The following is a 22,464-nucleotide window of genomic DNA, read 5'->3' on the forward strand; positions in this document are numbered from 1 at the left end:
TTTCTTCAAGCAAATGTAATGTAGACCTTTGGTCACTTTTCAAGTTTGTATGTCTGTGTAAGATGTTAAAAGTCTAATTTTTATAATTGTTAATATATGCTGATTACTTAATATGTGTGTGTGGGTTGGCAGGTGGTTTGTATTGGTTTTCTATTACTGCTGTGGCAAATTACCTTAAACTTCATGTCTTAAAACAACACAAATTTATTCTCTCACAATTCTGGAGATCAGAGGTCTAAATGGGTCTCTCTGGATTGAAATCTAGGAGTCTGTGGAGCTCTGTTCCCTCCTGGAGGCTCTAGGGGGAATCCTCTTCTTGCCTTTTCCAGCCTTTGGAGGCTGTCTGCATTCCTTGGTTTATTGTGTCTTCCCACCTTCCCCAACCAGCAGTGTCCAGTTGAGTCTTCACCATATGACATCACTCTGACACCAATTCCTCTGCCTCCCTCTTACGCATCTTAGAACTGTTGTGATTAATTGGATCCTCTCAATAATCTAGGATAATCTCTCTCTATTTTTTTTTTTTTTTTTTGAGACGGAGTTTCGCTCTCATTACCCAGGCTGGAGTGCAATGGCGCGATCTTGGCTCACCGCAACCTCTGCCTCCCGGGTTCAAGCAATTCCCCTGCCTCAGCCTCCCGAGTAGCTGGGACTACAGGTGCACCACCATGCACAGCTAATTTTTGTATTTTTAGTAGAGATGGGTTTTCATCTTGTTGACCAGGATGGTCTCGATCTCTTGACCTTGTGATCCACCCACCTCGGCCTCCCAAAGAACTGGAATTATAGGCATGAGCCACTGCACCCGGCCTCTCTGTCTATTTTTAGGTCAACTATTGGCAACCTTTATTCTATCCACAACCTGAATTCCCCTTTGCCAAGTAACTTAACATATATTCACAGATTCCAGTGATTAGGACACAGGCATCTTTTGGGGCCACTGTGCTGCCTGCTGCAGGAGAGTTTCAGAAAAGTAAAAAGAAGTAAATAAATAATCTGAATTCAATCACTCATAGATATCCACTGGTAACAGTTTGGCAAATATATATTTTTTAAACTTTGTAAAATCTTGAACCAATTTGACTTAGATATAGAATGAAAACTTCAAATGGGTTTTCTGACCCAATATATTCACATAATTCAAATATGAGAAAGTCTCTGTTCTCCCCTCCACAGTTTCTTATGTGTGCTTCCAGGTTTCTTTACGTAAATACATATACAATAACATCTCTGTTCCTTACCTTATCTTGTAGTGGGAGTGGGTACAGGAATGAAAGTAATAAATAAAATTTATTGAATATTTATCATGAACCAGACTTTATGATAAGTTCCATGAATTTAATATTCACAACACTTTGAATGGGTACTATTATTATCTTTACTTTTAAGATGCAGAATCTGAGACACAGAGAAGTGATTTGCCCACAGTCACTCATCTGGTAATTTATAAACCGAGATTTGAACCCAGACAGTCCAATTTCAGAGCCCACGTGCTTAGTTGCTATAAGGAGCACATTACTTGCTAATTTAAAGAGTTGGTTAAAATTTCTGTCGTCTCTAAAAATTTCTTTCATAAAGGGATTTGCCTGAAAATGTCATGTGTTTCTGGAAAGGTGTGTCTGACACTCTTGGTTGGCTGCCCAAGAGCTATACTCAATAGCCATTCCAAAACATTTTCTCCCTTACTGATACCCACAATAGAGCTGACAAAGCAGAAACTTGCTTTCAAAGCCTCTGTTGAGCTCAGTTCTGGCCAAAGAAACTGTAAGATATTTTCTGAGAGACCTCTGGGGAAGCTGTTTCCTTTGTTATGTATCAGGAAGGAAAGTTATGAAACTTCCCTCACTTCTCTGTCCAGCCCTTTGCCCCTATTTAGACATGGCCACATGAAGATATAATATTTAGAGCTAAGGCAGACCTCTTGCACCCAGGCTAAAAGAATTTCATAAATTTCAACACAACATCTGACATTGTGGAGTTGCCAAACCTGGAGCTGGTTATCTCCAGACATCTTGTGAAGTGTGACAATAAATAGTGTTATACTTTAAGACTCTGTTAGATTTCTTTTACGTGCAGCCAAACACAGCCTAACTAATACAGAGCTCAATAGTATTACTAAAGAGAAATCATCTGTAGTGTGTAGGAAAATTATGGACCTACCTTTTAAGAGAGATATGGATATTTGCAATACCATGACAGCAGACTCTCTCTATGCAAGGGGTTTTGAAATCTTGTTATAGGAACTGGAAGGAGTTATCCTGGAAAGGATGATCAAGGAAAAATATTATAATATGTAATATATTTGAAGGGCTCTCTGATAGATTGAAAGTGGCCACAAATTCTTGCCATTCCTGTGTGCACATTACTTTGCAATATGACATTTCAGTTGTTCCAATCCATCCCTTCAGTTTCCATTTGGCCATGTGTATATTAGTTTCCTAGGGCTGCCATAACAAACTACCACACACTGGGGGGCTTAAAACAGCTGAAATTTTTTTCTCATAGTTTTTGGAACTAGAGTTCTGAAATCAAGATATTGGCAAGCTCACTCTTTCTTTGAATTCTCCAGGGGAAAATCTGCTCCACACCCTTCTCTCAGCTTCTGGTGTGACCTGCAGTCCTTGGGGTTCCTTGGCTTGTAGACATCTGTCTCCAATCTCTGCCTCACCTATCACGTGGCATTCTCACTGTGTGTTTCTGTGTCTATTCTCTTCTCATAAGGACACTCAGTCATACTGGATTAAAGAACCACCTTACTCCAGAATGGCTTCACTTCAACTTAACTAATTATGTCTGTAATAATCAATTTCCAAATAAGGTCACATTCTGGGGTTCTAGGAAGAATAAGAATTGGGAGTTGGGGGAATGGGAAAAGGAGACACTATCTGACCCAGTACATCATGTGATTTGCTTTGGCAAGAAGAATATTAGCAAACAGTACATCAGAGACTTGTAAAGTGCTGTTTTTGCAACCTTGGGACCACTGTATGTAGAAGTCCAGTCTTGCTTACTGGAGGATAAGAGACCACGTGGAAAAAGCCAACTATCCCAGCTGAGGCCACCCCTAGAAACACTAGCCTGACAATTGCCAGACAAGTGAATTAGCCATTCTAAACCATCCAGCCACCGTCAAGCTGGCCAGACTGGAGGAGTCACCTGGCTGACCCACAGAATCATGAAAAATAACAAATGTTTGTTGTTTGGGGATAATTTGTTATGCAGCAAAAGTGAACTAATATGGACTCTGAAATGGAAAGGAGGGTTGATTTGTTTGAGGATGTTCCAGAGAGCAGAATGACTTCAGGATTCTTGACAAGTTTGAAGTGCTGTGGTTTTAGGATTGACTTTCTCACTAGTAGCTAAAAATTACAGAAAGGAATATTTCAGCTGAATTTAACAAAGGAATTTCTAATAACTGGATTTGTCAAATGATGTACTTGACTGTACCCCTGGGGGAGTGTTATAAAGGAGGATGTTATTTGGGAGACTTTATTAGAACCTCTGATAGTCATTTCAAATCTAAGACTTTATGGAAAAAAGTGCTTGGATGTTAGAGATTTAGAAATGAGAAAAATTATTGATGATCTAATATCCTTTAATGCATTGCTCATGCCAAAAATTGTAGAAAGGCCAAAAATTACTCAGCAGACTCTATAAAATTCACAATGCCTGCTGGCATTATTGCACATATTCTTTGTAAATTGAGCCTTGGACCATGAGTTGGAAGTGAGCCTTTGACTTGGGGCTTCTTCATTGCCATCTCTATTTCATTTTACCTCCTCTTGTTCCCAGGGTTAGAAACACGCTGATTTCTTGCCAACTGGTGAATCAGTATGGAACTAAAGCTGGGATTGGGCCAGGCCTGAAGATGGTAGACTAAACTAGAGATAGGGTCATCAGGCACCCCTCTGGAATGATGTCATTTGCTGCTTTAAGGAAGCAGGATATTGAAATGGGCCCAGGAGTACTGAACAACATGATGTAAATAAGAGTGTTAGGATGACTGCTAAGGAACACAGATATCTAGGGTGGAGCATTCTTGGGATATGGTACATTAAATAAATATAGTTATGCTAACTGAACCATGGAAAGAATTTAATTAATAAGTGTGCTAGTTCTGTTTTTTTGGCCAATATTATATTTTTGTCAGGGTTTAGCTGTAATAAGATTTTCTATGCTATCTCTGGCAAGTCAAAAACTTCTTTAAACTTTAGTTTCTTAGAGTAATTGGTCTTGGATTATCTCTAAACTTTTTTCTAGTAGTAAAATTCTATTACTGCCTAGAGACAGTAATATCAGATATTAAATTGAGGCTTAAAATGTCTTCAATTCATTAATATTTCATTTGGAATGTTATAACTAGAATTGATTGAATCCATTATAAATTCCTGGTGCTGGGAAAAGAACTTTACATCCATTATGATACGTGTTTGTCATAGTAACTATATTATACAGATGAAAAATCTGAGGCTTAGAAAGGTTAAACAACTTTCCCAAGGTTACAAAACTATTTATTAGATTTTTAAATAGTACATCAGTCCTCTCATCTTTAAGGTAGATATTTAATATTCCCAGTAATAGCTAAACAATTTTGTATAGATGAACAATTATTGGTAAAGAATACACAGAAAATAGCACCCTAATATTTTGTTGTCTTAATTTGTTTTAAAATTACCTCAGTGTAAATAGTGTTATCTGTGTGTGTATACAAGTAAACTCTGATCTATACCATAGGAATGGTTATATTACATCTTAAATACCCTAAGAAGAATCAACAACTATCTGAGGTAGAGTCAGTTAGCATTTTAAATATAATTATCAAAAGTTATACTGGATAATTTGTCAATTGATGTAAGTATGATTTTATCTCGATGAATGAGTGATGCTCAACATACATGGCAGATTATACATTTGCATGGGCCCCATAGTTACTTTTGCACTAATTCTGCAATGCAGCACCTCAATAGTGGAGGTCTAGATTCTGGCCCCTTGCCTATTCTGAATCCTTCTGATTCATGGAAGATTCAATCGACTCATTCCATTTCAAGGCTGGCTGGTTCTGCCTTCAGAATATTATTATATTTGGATCAGAATGAAGCTTTCATGCAAGGTATGAATCAGTCTGCCTGGGAGCAGAGAGTAGCACTATTCTTGGTGTTACATAAACAGGTGTCTGCCTGTTTACGTGCTTGCTTGATTATAACTATTTAAACACTTGGGATATTTGGGTTAGGTCTTGCTTTCATAGTCAAAGCCACTCAGTGACAAAGTTGTAGTAATTAGTTGTCTCCCACCCACAATTGACAACAAAAATCTTCTTATAATAAAGAACCTGACAATTCCTGCATGGTAAAATTGAGTTGGGGCAGTCAAACAAGAAAAAAACCATAAAGATATACAGGATGACCTAAGGGAAAGAAATTTGGAGATTCATGTAAATCTCATTCATGTCACTTTCCCTCCATGGAATTGATCATTGCTTCTCATTTGTCTTTGAGTAACAGAATCTTTAGCATAATATCATACCCAGCAATCTTGCCATCTAATTTGACTATGAGGCTATTCCTCTACCATCTGTACATCACAGAATATACCGTAGAAATTGAAAATATTTTATATTCAGGAAGAGAGAGAATCTACTTCGAGAAAATAAGAGAAGTCAAATAGAGCAAGGTTATGAATATGCTTCATTGCCCTCAGTTGTGGAAAAACATCTAATTTGTTTGTTATTCTAAATCAGTTTTAATTGGTTTAGGCCTCATGGAACAGAGTTTGTGAGAAAAACTACTTTCAGTTATTTAAAATAATCCTCCCTATTTTAAGAAGCTCAGGACGTTTGAAGTCTGCCTCTGGTCTTAGTTCTTCATGGTTACTGCTGACCTTCTGCTTGCCCCCTTGAGGGTCAAGAGCTCCATTACTTACAGCCCCACAGTTACTTCTTGCTCTGTTCCAATCTTGACCACCAGACCATTTTTCTCAGTGTCAAAGGTATCTAAGCACACCAAACTCTAGGAGGTCCTGCTATACCCTGGGACCTTGGTGATATATGGCAAGTTGGCCCATACAAGTGCAGCTTACTCCCAGCCCTGCACTCTTTGGGAAACGAATCCTCCCCAGGGCGCACCCTTTATTTCTACTTAACCTAGAGTCCCTCTCAGATACTCAGCTGGAACGTTGTACTAACAAGCTTTCAATATGAAAGCTTGTTAACTTTTCTCTGGTTCAAGAGATGCCCAATTAGACAGAATTCCCAAGCTAGGTGAGTCTTGCAGAAAAGATCGGGGAATAAGCACAGGGGAGGGAGTATTTTTCTCATTTCCTGTTTTCTTACAGCACACATCACAGAAATGACTCTCTCAAGAAGGTATCCAGTCACATATGTGATGCCACCTAAAGGCAAATTTACTTGGGTTTTGTTTATTTGATATTTAGCATTATTCATTTTCTTTTTTAGAACAAGCAAATCTGCCTGAAACCAATCTGAACCAACGAAATCAAATTCTCTATATTCTGCTTTGGCCTAGAAGTTATCAGTGACAAAGTTCCAAATTTCTGAGTTTGGTTTTTATTGCTGTCCAAAAATCTGGTCTCACCCCTATCCTTGGCCTCTTTACCTGTTAATTTGTAGAGAAAAATCTTGACTTGATCTTTATCAATTGTGTTCTCTCTACCTGCATGTGAATTCTGTCCCCTTTAATCTAAATAATACCCATTCTTCAAGCTTTAGATCCTGCCCCTATTCCTGTGACAAAGTCTGCTATTGTTCATGCCCACAATGGTTTTCGCCTGTAGTATTCTGTCTTCTAGCATTCATTTTGACATTGAATTGTATGCTATATTGCGCATAGACTTATTTATTTTATCACATTAATAGATACATGTTTTCTCTTCCCAATTAGATTATAATCTTCTGGACAAGAAGCTTGTAATGAGGTATCACAGTACCTTTCTCTTGTATCTTTAGCAGGATCCAACACCCTGCTGAATACATAACTAAATAAATGAATAAATGAGAATTAATTATACTCATTTCTAACCACATGCACACTCAGAAATTTGCCAATCCTGAAAACCAGGGACAACAATTTTCCCCTTGGTAACTGTACTACTAATACCTCTGTGTACGTCAGATGGTGTAGACTGATAAAGAAAAACAAAGGGACTTAATTACAGAGAAATACGCAGGATAAAAATGGAAGTAAGTGGCTAAGAAAAATCATTCAGTGTAAAGTTGTGAAAGATTGGCTATCATGTGTTTGAATATTTTTATGATATAAATTCTCATCTTTTAGTCCTAATCATACCGACTTGAATTCTGTGCTCGTGTGCAGTGAGATAAGTGTGTATTTGTACCCTTTTCATAATTTTCCTTGCATTAGCAATTCTTTAGAAGATGGGTGTGTGGAGGTTAGTGAGTAAGTGGATGATTTGTTTTCAAACCATCAGTGCCACTTTCTTCCTATGAAATGGATTGATTCTATTATACCTGCTGACAGTCCTGCTACAGTGAGCCGCTTTTAATGTTGGAAATGAGTCTATTCCTCACTTCTTATAGAGAAGACAAATTGCAAATAATTCACATTCACATTCATGGGAACACACATTCTTCAAGACCCAGTACAAATGCTGCTTCCTCTGTGGAATCTTCCTAAACCTTCATCTCTTCCTCTCATTTGTCCACCTTCTGCAGCACATGTTTTGCTCCCATTCTCTCTCATAATACTTTGATTCATCTTGTGGAATTTCTAATTTGTGACCTTTTATTAAAGTTTTCCAAAAGTTATTAGCCTGTTTTATGGTTACTGATATAAGCATCTGTTGAATGGCTGAACCAGATGACTATTTTAAGGTGTATCATAGGATGGCTGAGCACTCTTAGATTTCAGGTTTGATCATAGATGTGTTTCAGATTTTTGTAATTTTTCGTTGTGCCTAACACCAAGAAACCCATACACACATACTTTCAGGTCAAACAACTACAACAAAACAATACAATGGTTGTCATCTTTCCTTGATCCAGTGGGGATAAAGGGAAAATTCCTAGTAGATGTTGGGACCCACAGTCTCAACTATTTGGCAGAAGTCTATGCATGCTAATAATAGAGGTAAAATAGGAGGCTGGCTTGGTAAGCCGAGTGTGTACTAGGATGCTGGTGATTCTCTTGTGTTTAACAAACTGCTTCTCACAGCATGTCTGATAGGGCCAGTATGGCCAGAGAGCACCTTGCTGTGGGTTGAGCCACCCTGGAGAGATAAGTGTTTCTCATTATAGGAGCCTTATTGAGTAGAATGTGTGCTCAGTTGCCTCATTGTCCACCCCTGCCTACTAAGAAATAGTTGTTTAAAGTTTAAATCAATACTTCACATCATAAAACATAGTTACGATTCAGTTACACATTTTTAGTAATAGGTGACATTCATGCTTAGTATGTACCAGGTATTGTTCGGAATATTGTACAGGTATTAACATGTTTAATTTGTGCAAAATTTAATGAAGTCAGTATTATTGTTATTACCGTATTGCAAAAAAAGCAAGTGAGACACAGAAAAGTTAAACGATTTGTTTAAGGTCACATAGTTAATAAGGGCCAGAAGTGGGACACAGACCCAGATATGTATTCCAGAGTCTGCGTACCACAATTTTACTTTATTTTATTTTATTTTTTTTGAGACAGTTTCATTTGGTCACCCAGTCTGGAGTGCAGTGGCACAATCTTGGCTCACAGCAACCTCTGCCTTCAGAGTTCAAGCAATTCTCTTGGCTTAGCTTCTGGAGTAGCTGTGACTACAGGCCCGCACTACCATGCCAGGCTATTTTTTGTATTTTTAATAGAGACAGGGGTAGAGATGTGTTTTGTCATGTTGGCCTGTCCGGTCTGCAACCCCTAATCTCAGGTGATCTGCCAGCCTAAGCCACCCAATTTGCTGTTATTACAGGACTGAGCCACCACGCCCAGCCTATATGCACCACAATTTTATACAGTTCATTTTCCTGGTGTATAAAGCTGGGAAAAGACAAACAATAATGGTTTTCTAGTATTTCCTCCAACTACAAGGTAGTTTCCAACTTTGAAATTCCCTGATTTATCTGGCAATTTCCCCTACTAATTTGCAAAACGGATTAACGGTCAGATCAAAGACCTTCCTTGGTCTCCAATTCTTAAGTGGCTACTGAAGTCTCACCGGAATGAATGGGAAATATGGGGTTCATGAACTCACAGTTCCATGAATAATCCCTTGTACAACCGAAAAAAATGCATATTGTTCCTGCTGTCTGTCTCTGACCATACAAGGCCAAAAAACAGACATTTTAACAGGATCCTCTTAGATGTCTTTTTATCTCCATGTAATATGTTTAGGATACATGTGCACATTAGGCTTGGCTGCCTGCTCTAAAACCAGTCAGAAATAGTTCCCTGAAATCAGCAGTCACAGCTGAATTTCTGTAATGATGTAGTTGTATTTAATGAGGATGAGCAATTTATTTTATTATCTAAATTTTGAACTTTAAGTATACCTCCTAAGACTTTTAGTTTGAAAATTGCAAAAGAAAACTGAGGAAATATTAAGAATTACAGAAAAGTAGTAACTATTTTGCCAACATCATGGCCAAAAGAAAAAGAACTTTCATATATTTGTTGGACAATTATCTATAACTATAGTCTTGTATTCTTAATGAATATGAATTATTGACATAATTTAATCACAAATGATAAGAAAAGTGAGCAGAAAATTTCAGAATAAAGCAAATGTTATGTTAGATTTAATGCATAATTTTGAAATGAAGAAAGTATATAATTTTATTAATGGAATGTCAGTTACTTTCTTTTAAAAAATTGTATTTTATTTTAATTGACCTATAATAATGGTATATATTTATGGGGTACAGTGTGATGTTTTGATACATGAATACATTGTGGAATGACAAAGTCAGGTTAATTAATGAATTTATCACCTCTCATACTTATTTTTTCTGGTGAGAACATTTAAAATCCACTTTTAAAAACCAATTTTGAAATATAAAACATACTGTTATTAACAATAGTCACCATGTTATGCAGTAGATGACCAGAACTTATTCCTCCTGAAACTGTACAATTTCAGGGAAGATTGTAAACATCTCCCTTTTTCCTGTCTACTTTTCACCCTCTGGTAACTACCATTCTGCTCTCTACTTCTATGAGTGACATTTTTAGATTCCACATATAAATGAGATCATGTGGTACTTGTATTTTGGTGCTTGGCTTATTTTATTTAGTAAAGTGTCCTCTAGATTCATCCATATTGTCGCAAATGACAGAATTTCCTTCTTTTTAAAAAAGGCTAAATAGTATTCCATTGTGTGTATATACAAAATAGTTTTAATCCATTCATCCATTGGTAGACATCAGTCAGTTTCGACCACCACTAAATAAATGTTGAACAAGCATTTATCCCCCATTGTGCCTTTACATTGTTGATATTATTCAATAGATTTTCTGGAATGTATGTATGAATAAATTATTGAAATGTAATAAATCTATACAACTTTCATATGTAGAGTTCCTCTCTCTAATTTGATTGTTTTTTGTCCTATGCATGTCCTGGATGATTGCTTTTGTATACCACATGAACAAATTGTCTTAATTTCTGTTGTGCATTGAGTTGTTTACTCTCCAAATTCATATATTGATGTCCTTATCTACCATACCCCAGTCTGTGACCTTATTTGAAAATAGAGCTATTGCAGATGTAGTTATTTAAGATGACATTATACTGAAGTAGGATAGGCCCTACTCCCATATTACTGGTGTCCTTAAAACAAGAAAAATTTGAACATAGACATGAACAGAGGAAGAAGGCCATGTAAAGATAAAGAGACCAGGTTGATCCTTCTACAAGCCAAGGAATGTCATATACTTCTAGAAAAGTACCAGAAGCCAAGAGAGAAGCACAGAACAGATTCTTCCTCATAGCCTATAGGAGGAGCTAACCCTAAAGAGACCCTGGTCTCTGGCTTCTGGCCTCCAGATCTGGGAGACAACACATTTCTGTTGTTCAAACCTCTCAGTTTGTGGTAATCTGTTATAGTGGCCCTCACAAACTGTATTAGTCCATTTTCACATTACTATAGAGAAATATCCAAGGCTGGGTAATTTATTAAATAAAGGAGGTTTAATTGACTCACGGTTCTGCATGGCTAGGGATGCCTCAGGAAACTTACAATCATGGCAGAAGGGGAAGCAAACATGTCCTTCCTTACAAGGTAACGGGAGGGAGAAGTGCATGAAAAGAGGGAAGAGCCCCTTATAGAACCATCAAATCTCGTGAGAACAGCAAAGGGGAAACAACTCCCACAATTCAATCACTTCCCTCCTTAGACACGTGGGGATTACAGGTCCCTCTCTTGACACATGGGGATTATAATTCAAGATTAGATCTGGGTGGAGACACACAACCAAACCATATCACAAACCATTTCCTATCATGTAATGAAGACAGGATAGATTTATCTGGTGTGGTGAAATGACTGAGATTTTATCTTTATTTTGTCTGGGAAATTATCTGATTATACAACCACTTTCAAACTGCTGTGGGTTTTAAGAGACTGAAGCTAAATGTGATGTATGTGCCTAGGAGGCTGGGGTGCTATTAAAGACTCTTGAGGTTGAGTGTTTAAGAGACATTGTTATCTTCTATGTACAACTCGTTCCAAAATTTTCCTCTATTATTTATTTTTTAGGATGTGTTTATGAAGCCTAGATGCTTTGAAGTCCCTGGTAAGTAAATCTATATTATTTAATTTTCTAAATTTAGAAATGTTATCGGTAATGTACCTTCATCTTTCTTCCTGGAAATCTGACATTTCAATTTTTTTTCATCAGCCTGGATGTTTTCATGAACTCTAAAGTTTAACAGTACAAATAATTTGTACCTGAAGTGTATTTGTGGCATGCATGGTCAAGGGTCTGGGGAACTTGAAGAACAAATAGTATGGCACAAACCAGTTTTTAAAAGTAGCCTGAGAACACTTTGTTTTTTAAGGGCTATGGTTAGTGAGCACAGATCTCACAGGAGTTTCTAAGGTTTTATTTACTATTTAAAAGATTAAGCCCACTCTTCCAATTGTACTTTGAAACAAAATAGAAAGATTTACAAAGTAAAAGACTTTGGTATTCCTGAAAATGTCTATCTGCAATGGAAATGAACACATATTTCTCTCACTCATGCATGTTTAAGACCTCAGAGTTTAGCATTAAAAAATAATAAATTTCCATGTTTTATAATTTTTGACTCCTGAGCTCTTGTTAGAACTTGTGATAGGGTTAATTATGCTTGTGATAGTTGACTATCAACTCTACAGGAAGCATGAAATGCTCTAGATTTTATAAATAATATCCATTTACTATATACTTTATGTACTGTGCTTATAATTTTTTTATTTTAGTTCATTAAGTGTATTTAGCAGGAGAGAATATCTATGCTACACATAGAATATTCGATAACATTTTAAAAATCTGGGATATTTATGTATACTTAAATCATGGATTGAAAGAATATTCCTTTTCTTGTGTTCCTAGTATTTCTTAAAGCATCATATACTAATTAAATATTTGTTGTATATTTTCTACTATGTTCAACATATTCTGTAAGATGCTTAGAGAAGGAGCAGGGCGTAATAAAAGACACAACAGGTTGCTGTCCTCCGGGTTTTATCTGGGGCATTGAAAGGAAGCTTATGGAAAGATAAACACATGGTAGGGAGCCATGTTTTAGCTTACTGTTATGTAAAGACTGTGAAAGTAGATCTCAGAAGAGGGAGTTGTCATGAATCAGGGTGGTCAGAAAAGAGTCAATGGAGAAGTGTGGATTGGGCTATAAGAAGGCAAAGAAGAGGAAGAGGGAGGGCACAGAGACAAAGCAGGCTTTGAAAATTCTTAGATGTCTGGTGACAATTAAAAGGAGTAGGTTGAATTGGTTGAGAGAGACAGATTTTTGTGAAGAGCACTCCATAATAGGAGAAGAACAATTCTATAGTCATCAGGACAGAAAAAGATAGCTTGAAGGATGGTCACAGAATAGACTGCAAGAGGAAATGTCCGGGCAGTAAGACCCGAAAAGGGCTTTACAGCAGTTCAGGCTTGCTTTATGAAGACTTGTCCTGTGGTGGTCAGGATGTACCTGAATGATATTAGAAATAAAAACCCACAGAACAATATAAAAATATCTTAAACAATTAAATGTAAAACTAGGGAAGAGCCAAAGGAGAATGATCCTACAATGACTGCAGTTACACAGTGAATGATACCCCTTTATTTAACTAAGTAAATAACCTTCAAATAATTCCTTGTCTCATCATGTTTATAGTTCTTGATGATTGACATCTGTGTTACAAAAAAATAAATTGTTATCAAAAATTTATTGAAGAAAATATATACACTAAAAATTCCAAAGATGTCTGTTTCATTCCCCACATTCAATATTGCTATTCTAAATCTCTTCTTATCCCAAGTATTGTATAATAACTGATATTATATATAATTCTAGAAATCGATAAAAAATTTAGTTCAATAAGAACTGCATTGTGGCTTCGGATATAAGAAGAAGAAAGATTTATTCAAGAAATCAGTCATGCTGTCTATTTAAAATTCTGGAAGCAAAGATAAAATCATTTACTTGCTTGAAAATCTTTTGTTAACCCTTATTGTCCCTAAAATGAGGTTCAAAATCCTTAGGCAGGTATAGGGCAGAGGTAAAATGTTGAACTCTGGAGGGTAACCAAGTTTCCAATTTTGATTTTCTTATCAGTAATATAAGTTTGGGAAAGTTATTTAATCTTTCAGAGCTTCAGTTTGTAACAAAATGATAATAACCACTCATTGAATTATTATGAATATAGGAAGAGATAAGTCACATAATCAGCATATTACATAGTACATGCTCGATGGGTCTATTATTTTAAACAGATTTGTGTTAGTCTAAACTACCATCAACTGTCTCCATCATAGTTTTCCTATAGTAGTTTCCTCTGCTGATCTTCATTCTGCTTATCTTATGGTCAAGCGGAATTCTCTTTAGATCCATGGTGTGTCATTTTTGCTTCTCTGCTTTTATTTATACTGTATCTCCTGCAAGGCACCCTCTCCATTTCTCACTTCTCACCCAGGTATTTTTTAGGATTCTATGCATCCTTTCAAAGATCAGTTGAAAGATCATTTTCTAAGAAGGAATTTTTCTGATACTACCAGCTCTTCCAATCTCTCACAACAGTTGTGTATTTTGAGGGTGCTATATAAATCACAATTCTTATTTGCAAATAACAGAATTCACGCTGAATAATTTAGGCAGAAAATAAGTTTATTAAAAGATATTAAACAAGTATAGAAAATATCTGGGAGGCTCAGAGAATCAGACTTGAAGCTGAGCCAGAAAAAATGTTCACCTGTGTTGTAAGACTGGTTTAATGAGAAAACTCTTACCATTTCCTCTCTGGAATATGCTCTGTCAACCATGTAGCCTGGTACTTCTTGCATTCATCAGATTTAGACCACATGCCAGAAATAAATGCAAGGACGTGTGAGAAGGCACTACACACACACACACACGCGCGCGCGCGCACACACACACACACACACACAGACACACAGACACACAGACACACGGGTTTTTTTGTTTGTTTGTTTCCTGCGTTGGATAAAAGAACTTTGCAGTTTGAGAAATTACCAAAGTGAAAGATTAAAGATGTTGTGTGGTTACAAATGAAAAATGTTTAAACAGACACTTACCACTTAAAAAAAAACGCCTTTTATTATAGTAATTTTCAAATATGTAGGAAAGTAGAGAATAATGCCATCAACCTCCCTCCTCACTCCCCATTGACCGCTTACCTCTCTATAACAATCATCAAGTCACAGCCACTCTTGTTTTATGACTCTCCCTGCCCACTTCTATCTGCATACAACTCCTCCCACCCACACCTTCTAGTAATTTTGAGGAGAATCCATACATAACATCATTGCTTCATTACTAATTCAGTTTGTATCTCTAAAGGATAATGAAGTGTTTAACAACATAACCACAATACCATTATCACATCTACAAAGCTAATGATAATTCTGTAATGTCAACAAATGTCCAGGCAGTGTTTGAGTTTCCCTGATTGTCTTCAAAATGATTTTTTTTTTTTTTTTGAGACAGGGTCTCGCTTAGTCACCCAGGCTGGAGTGCAGTGGCGCAATCTCGGCTCACTGCAACCTCTGCCTCCCCTGCTTGAGCCATTCTCCTGCCTCAGCCTCCCTGAGTAGCTGGGATTACAGGCATCCGCCACTATATCTGGCTAATTTTTGTCTTTTTAGTAGAGATGGGGTTTCACCACATTGGCCAGGCTGGTCTTGAACACCTGACCTCAGGTGATTCACCTGCTTCGGCCTCCCAAAGTGTTGAGATTATAGGCATGAGCCATTGTGCCTGGTCTTAAAATGATTTTGATCTGTTTGAATCAATTTCCAAGCAAGTTTCTCACATACATTTGCTTCTCATATGTCTGTTAAGTCTCTTTTAATCAGTAGATTCTCTTCATCTTTTTACAATTTATTTGGTGAAGAAACCAAGCCATTCATCTTGTAGCTACGTTTTCTGAATTCACAGTTTTTCTAAGTGCTTCCTTGTGGCATCATTTAACATGTAGCTGTCTTCCTCCCTCCCTCTGAAAACTAGTAATTAGATCTAGAGGCTTGGCATGGCTTGATCATGGAAAACCTGGAATTAGAACCAGGTTTTCCGACTCCTAGTCCGTGCTGTTTCTAAGCTGCCTCTTTAAGGAGGCACAGAGTTCATGGCCTTTTGTTTGGAGAGAAAAAACAGTTCCATGCTTATAAAATGCTCAGCGTATGCTCAGTATTGCTCATCATTCAACACATAGAAAAGATGATGTGTATTTTGAGAAAGCCTAAAGAAAATAGGGAAACTGATCCTAGAGTCCTTGGCCACTTTTCTTTCTATGGACTTCCTATTGGGGAATGATATTGCTTTTGTACAATTGGATTTTTTGGGATCTGGTTATTTATATGCAGAGGTTAAAAAAAACCTATATCCCTGCCTTATAATGCATCAGTAATAATACTGAGCCCGCATGGATACAGCAAATACGTATAACATGAGTTATGTTTGTGGTAACAGGAGGGAGGACATGAAGAAAATCTTGGATGATTTATATTTGTGTGTATATATATATATATTTCTCCCCCTTATCTCTTTGAGGATTTTTGCTTCTTTTAAATTCTAGACTCATTTATTCCGATAGTTCTAATTCATGAGTGTGTATTGTTTGGCTCATTGTCTGTCTTTATTAACTCTTGAGGGTCTAATTATTTTGACTTATAAATAAGAGTGTTTATGTTTGTTAATTTCATAGGGCTGTAGCAATACTCTATCAAATTATAAATTGTCTATTTAAAGCAAAGCAAAGTGATTCCTAAGAATTCCCTTTTAATTGTAGAGGAGTCACTTACTGTATAAGGTTAAATTGTATGAAGAAAAACTTCATAGACATCAATTCATATTGTTTTCCTCTTGGAACTCTTTTTTTATGAAGAACTTTTTATTTTTACTACTTCTTATGGGTAGGTTGACACCCTAAAAGTGGTTTGGATATAACATTATTCAAACAATATAAACAAAAGAGTTGGATGGAAAAGGAATTTTCAAATAACATGCATGATTGTAGGAGATGAGTGGACTGCACTCTGGCTTTGCACATTTAGAATAAATTTGTTCACAAAATATCTCATCATAAAGACATAAAGTAAGACAGCCAATAGCATGAGCTCAGTGACAAACTGAAGATCATTAGCTTCATAAAAACCAAATTCTTCATCACAATGGAAACTTATTTCAAATGAAACTTGTTAGAAGATCAGGGCATCCAGACATTTCGGCATATTTAAATTAAATGAGCCATGTTTATTCTGGGGTGAGGTACTTTGCATACCCACACAAAATCCTGGTTTTTCCAATGCTGTTTTATACACTCACTTTAACCACCACCTTATATTTATAGAGAGATGACCAGAATTATTTGGTAGTTCAGTTTTGTCAGATATAGTAGAAAAGAAAGCTGACAAAATTAAAATCTCACATGGATTATTGATTCCTTCCTTCAGTGTCCATGAAGAATCTATAGAAAAACAAAAAGAAATATAGTTTACATATGCAAACTCAAATGCCAGGCTTTATGTTAATAATTGATCTTTGAGTTAAAGAGGAGATCATAAAGAGAATTATGAAATTTGAAGATTGAAACAACGGTAAAGACTCACATGCCACCATTTGAAAGTCATGACTGAAGTAGTCCTTTGATGGAAATGTAAAATAAAATTACCAGGACACAGAGAGTTTGAAAATGAATAAGCTAAACATCCAATTCAAAAAGTTCAAAATACAGTAGAGAAAATCCAAAGAAACCAGTTGAAAGAAACAAGAAAGAAGGAATAATAAAATAAAGAACAAAAACCATCAAAACATCAACAAAGCTAAAAATATCTAATGTTTCCTGCCCCCCACCAAGATGATGGATTAGAAGCTTTTAGAAGCCTCCCAGCCACTTAGAAATAGCAAAATAGTGCATGAAAGATCAACTTTGTGAGCTTTAATTTAGTAACGAAAATGAGAGTTCATTGGAATCATGAAGGACACCCCAGATTCCAAGGAGAGCGTGGGCAACAGGCCCTGTGACAACATCTGTTTGACACAAGTGAATGAAGCTCCAGTACATGAGAGAGGCAGAGACTCCCTCTGTGACTCATTTTTCCACTGGGGAGCCAATCAACCCAGGCCAGGGGAGAGAACTATTTCTCCCAGGCTCTGGAGCTAACTTGGCAAGACGCTGGAAGACATTGAGAGGGAAAGACACTGACAAAAGGCACAGGTATTTTCCCAGACGTGGATTAGAGCAGGACATCATTTTTATTCAGGGCACATACAAAGTGAGGCTCTCTTTGGTGATCCGCCAGTGTGGCTGTGCAAGCATTTTAGTCTCAGGCCAGAGATTGGAGTGCGTGCTCTGAAGCAGAGTAGGGGCGTCCACAGCCAGAAATGTGCAAAGTATCTCCGCAGTAGATGCTGAATTGGGTCAGGAGGACAGCTGCTATATCTATGGTTTCTGTTGGGTGATGGAACTTGTAGCCAAGGCCAGCTTGGCAACCTGGAACTGGTCTATATGTGTCATTTTGCATGCCCCAGTCTGCTCCTCTGAGCTAATTGTGCACAAACGCCCCCTCTACTCCACCCCCAAGCAGAACTCCAGATAGAGCACTCATTTGCCTGGACCAGCAGCCTGAGCAACCCCACACTTTCTGTGCAAAGATCCCAGTGCACTGGATTTTCCTTTGGCACTGGTGTTTATGCCTGCCATCTGTAGATAGGCCTGCCTGATCTGTTCCTGCCCATGTTGCTCCCTACCCTCCTAGGGCTGAGCAGGGAATTCAGATCACTGCGCATGCTACAGATCACACCACTGCCTGAGGCAATAGATAGCTTCTCCAAGTAAACAAGAATCAGGTATATACCCAGCTGCGTTGACTGCAGCTGGCTCTTACCTATAAGTGCCATCTATCTATTAGATTGTAGGTCAAACAACTTAGCCCAATATAAAACCTATTGACAGAATTGCATAGGGCTATAGAAGCAAAGCCCAAAGACCCCACCCAGCCATCTCTAAAGTCATGCCTCCTAGAGAGTGGGGGAAGAAAAAGGACAAAACCTGACATAATATTATAGAAAAAAAAAATCCTACCTGCATAAGAATAATGACAAAAATCAGAAGGGCCAGTGTCTTCAAATGAGAAAGAACCAGGACAGGCATTTTGGGATTATGAAAAATGTGAATGTAGTGACACCACTAAAGGATCACATTAGTCTCTAGAAATAGTTTCTGACAAAAGTGGAAACTCAGAAATGACAGATAAAGAATTTAAAGCATGGATTGCAAGGAAACTCAGCAAGATGAAAATCAACACAAAGAAGCTTTTAAATAAATCCAAGAAATGAAGGAAGAGATAAACATCTTAAAAGAAATCAATCAGAGCTTGTGGAATTGCAAATCTCACTTAAGGAATTTCAAAATACAATGGAAAGCTTTATCATAGACTAAGTTGAGCAGAAGAAAGAATTTCAGAGCTTGAAAACTGGTCTTTCAAACTAACACAGTCAGACAAAAATAAAGAAAAAGGAATTTAAGAAATAAACAAAGCTTTAAGAAATATGGGATTATGTAAAGTGACCAAATTATGAATTATTTGTATTCCTGAGAAAGAAGGAATGGGAAACATGTAAAGGAATAATTCATGGCAATTTTTCTAATATTTTTAGGGAGGTAGGCATCCAGATACAAGAAATCCAGAGAACACTGTGAGGTACCATTCAAAATTAACACCACCAAAGCATATCATCACTGGATTGTCTGAAGTCAATGCAAAAAAAAAAAAAAACCTAGAAAAAAAGGCCAGATTATGTATAAAGGGAAGCTCACCAGGCTAACAACAGGCTTCTCAGCAGAAACCTTGCAAGTCAGGAGAGATTGGGGCCTATTTGCAGCATTCTTAAAGAAAAGAAATTCCAACCAAGAATTTGATATCCTGACAAACTAAGCTTTGTAAGTAAACGAGAAATGAAATCTTTTCCAGATGAGGAAACACTAAGAGAATTTGTTACCACTAGACCAGCCTTATAAGAGATGCTTAAGGGTGTTCTAAATATGGAATCAAAAGAACAATATCTGCTACCATAAAAATGATTTAAGTACATAGCCTACAATAGACTCTATAAAGCAACCACACATTAGAAACTACAAAGCAACCAGCTAAAAATTTCACAAAAAGATGAAAATGTTACATATCAATACTAACTTTAAATGTAAACAGTCTAAATGTCCCATTTAAAAGACACAGAGTGGCAAGTTGGATTAAAAACAGGACCCATCTGTCTGCTGTCTTTAAGAGACCTTTAGGTGTAATGACACCTAAAGGCCCAGAGTAAAGGGCTAGAGAAAGATCTATCATGCAAATGAAAAACAAAAAAGAGCAGAGGTCACTATTCTTATATAAGATAAAACAGATATTAAATCAACAACAGTTAAAAAGGACAAAGAGAAGCATTACATAATAATTAAGGGTTCAGTTCAACCAAAAGACTTAACTATCCTAAATATGTACACACTCAACATTGGAGCATGCAGATTCATGAAACAAGTACTTCTAGACCTTCAAAAAGACTTAGACAGCCACTCAATAGTATTGGGGGACTTCAATACCCCACTGATGACATTAGATAGATCATTGAGGTAGAAAACTAATAAAGAAATTCTGGATTTAAATTCAACCCTTGATCAATTGGACCTAATAGACATCTACAGAATACTCCACCTATCAACCACAGAATATACATTCTTCTCATTTATACATAGAACATACCTATCAACCACAGAATATACATTCTTCTCATTTATACATAGAACATACTCTACCATTGACAAAATGCTTGGCCATAAAGCAAGTTTCAATAATTTCAAAAAATCCATATCTTACCAACCCTACCCTCAGACCACAGTGGAATAAAGATAGATATCTATACCAAGACGATCTGTTTTTTTTTTTTTTTTTTTGAGACGGAGTTTCGCTCTTGTTGCCCAGGCTGGAGTGCAATGGTGTGACCTCGGCTCACCGCAACCTCCGCCTCCTGGGTTCAGGCAACTCTCCTGCCTCAGCCTCCTGAGCAGCTGGGATTACAGGCATGCACCACCATGCCCAGCTGATTTTTTGTATTTTTAGTAGAGACGGGGTTTCACCATGTTGACCAGGATGGCCTCGATCTCTTGACCTTGTGATCCACCCGCCTTGGCCTCCCAAAGTGCTGGGATTACAGGCGTGAGCCACCGCGCCCGGCCCAAGACGATCTCTTAAAACCACACGGTTACATGGAAATCCAGCTTGCCCCTGAATGACTGTTGGGTAAACAATGAAATCAAGGCAGAATAAAAAAATTCCTTGAAATACATGAAAACAGAGGCAATATACCAAAATCTCTGGGATGCAGCAAAAGCAGTGTTAAGAGTAAGTTTATAGCACTAAACACCTACCTCAAAAAGTTAGAAATATCTCAAATTAGTGATCTAACATCATACCTAGAGGAACAAAAAAAAAGAAAAAGAACAAAGTAACCCTAAAGCTAGCAGAAAAAAAGAATTAACTAAAATCAGAACAGAACTGAACAAAACTGAGATCCAAAAATTTATGTCAAAAATCAGCAAAACCAAAAGTTGGTCCTTTGACTGCTAGCTACATTAGCAAACAAAGAGAGAGGATTCAAATAAGCCCAATCAGAAATGACAAAGGTGATACTGCAACCAATCCCACAGAAATACAAATATTCTCAGAGTCTCTTGTGAACACTTCTATTCATATAACCTAGAAAGTCTAGAAGACATGGATAAATTCCTGGAAACACGTGCCCTCCCACGATTGAATCAGGAAGAAGTTGAAGGGTTAACCAGATCAACATTGATTTCTGAAATTGAATTAGTAATAAAAAACCTACTAACCACAAAAAGCTCCAGACCAGATGACCAAATGGATTTATAGCCAAATTCTGCAGGAGCTAGTACCATTTCTACCACAACTTTAACAAAAATTGAGAAGGGACACCTCCCTAATTTACTGTATGAAGCAGCATCACTCTGATACCAAAATCTGTCAAATACACAATGAAAAAAGGTAAATACAGGTCAATATCCCTGATGAATATTGATGCAGAAATTCTCAACAAAATATGAGCAAATTGAATCTAGTATCATATCAAAAAGTTAATTCACCATGAACAAATAGGATTCACTCCTGGAATGCAAGTTTGGTTCAACATATGCAAATCAGTAAATCTGTTTTGCCACCTCAACAGAATTAAAGATAAAACCCACATGATTATCTCAATAGACAAGGATAAAACTTTTGATAAAATTCAATATCCATTTATGATAAAACCGTCAACAAACTAGGCATTGAAGGAACATACCTCAAAATAATAAGAGTCATCTCTGACAAACCCACAGCCAACATTATACTGAACAGGCAAAAACTGGAAGCATTCGCCTTGAGAATTGGTATAAGACAAGGATGCCCACTCTTACCACTCTTACTCAACATCGTATTAGAAGTTCTAGCCAGAGCAATCAGACCAGAGAAAGAAATAAAATGCATCTAAATAGGAAAAGAAGTCAAGCTACCTCTCTTCATGGACAATATGATTCTACATCTAGAAAACCCTAAAGACTCCACCAGGAGGCTCCTGGAATTGATAAATGACTTCAATCCAGGATAAAAAGTCAATGTACAAAAATCAGTAGCATTTCCATGCACAAATAACATTCAAGCTGAGAGCCAAATAATGAATGCATTACCACTTACAATACGCACACACACACACACAATACCTAGT

The 22,464-nt window shown here is 37.0% G+C and overlaps 1 protein-coding gene across 3 annotated transcripts in view; it reads left to right on the forward strand.

The window, feature by feature from the left end:
- Positions 1 to 22,464, forward strand: part of GRXCR1 (glutaredoxin and cysteine rich domain containing 1) — a 372,499-nt gene that overhangs the window by 55,921 nt on the left and 294,114 nt on the right. For all 3 annotated transcript variants that reach the window (XR_004266358.1, XR_004266362.1, XR_004266365.1), the window contains one exon: positions 11,723 to 11,759. The gene's annotated coding sequence lies outside the window, so the exon portion shown is untranslated. The remainder of the gene's footprint in view (positions 1 to 11,722; positions 11,760 to 22,464) is intronic.

Source organism: Sapajus apella, unplaced genomic scaffold (genome assembly GCF_009761245.1).
Source record: "Sapajus apella isolate SASKATOON/1434 unplaced genomic scaffold, GSC_monkey_1.0 scaffold5, whole genome shotgun sequence".
In the NCBI taxonomy this organism is placed as follows: Eukaryota; Metazoa; Chordata; class Mammalia; order Primates; family Cebidae; genus Sapajus; species Sapajus apella.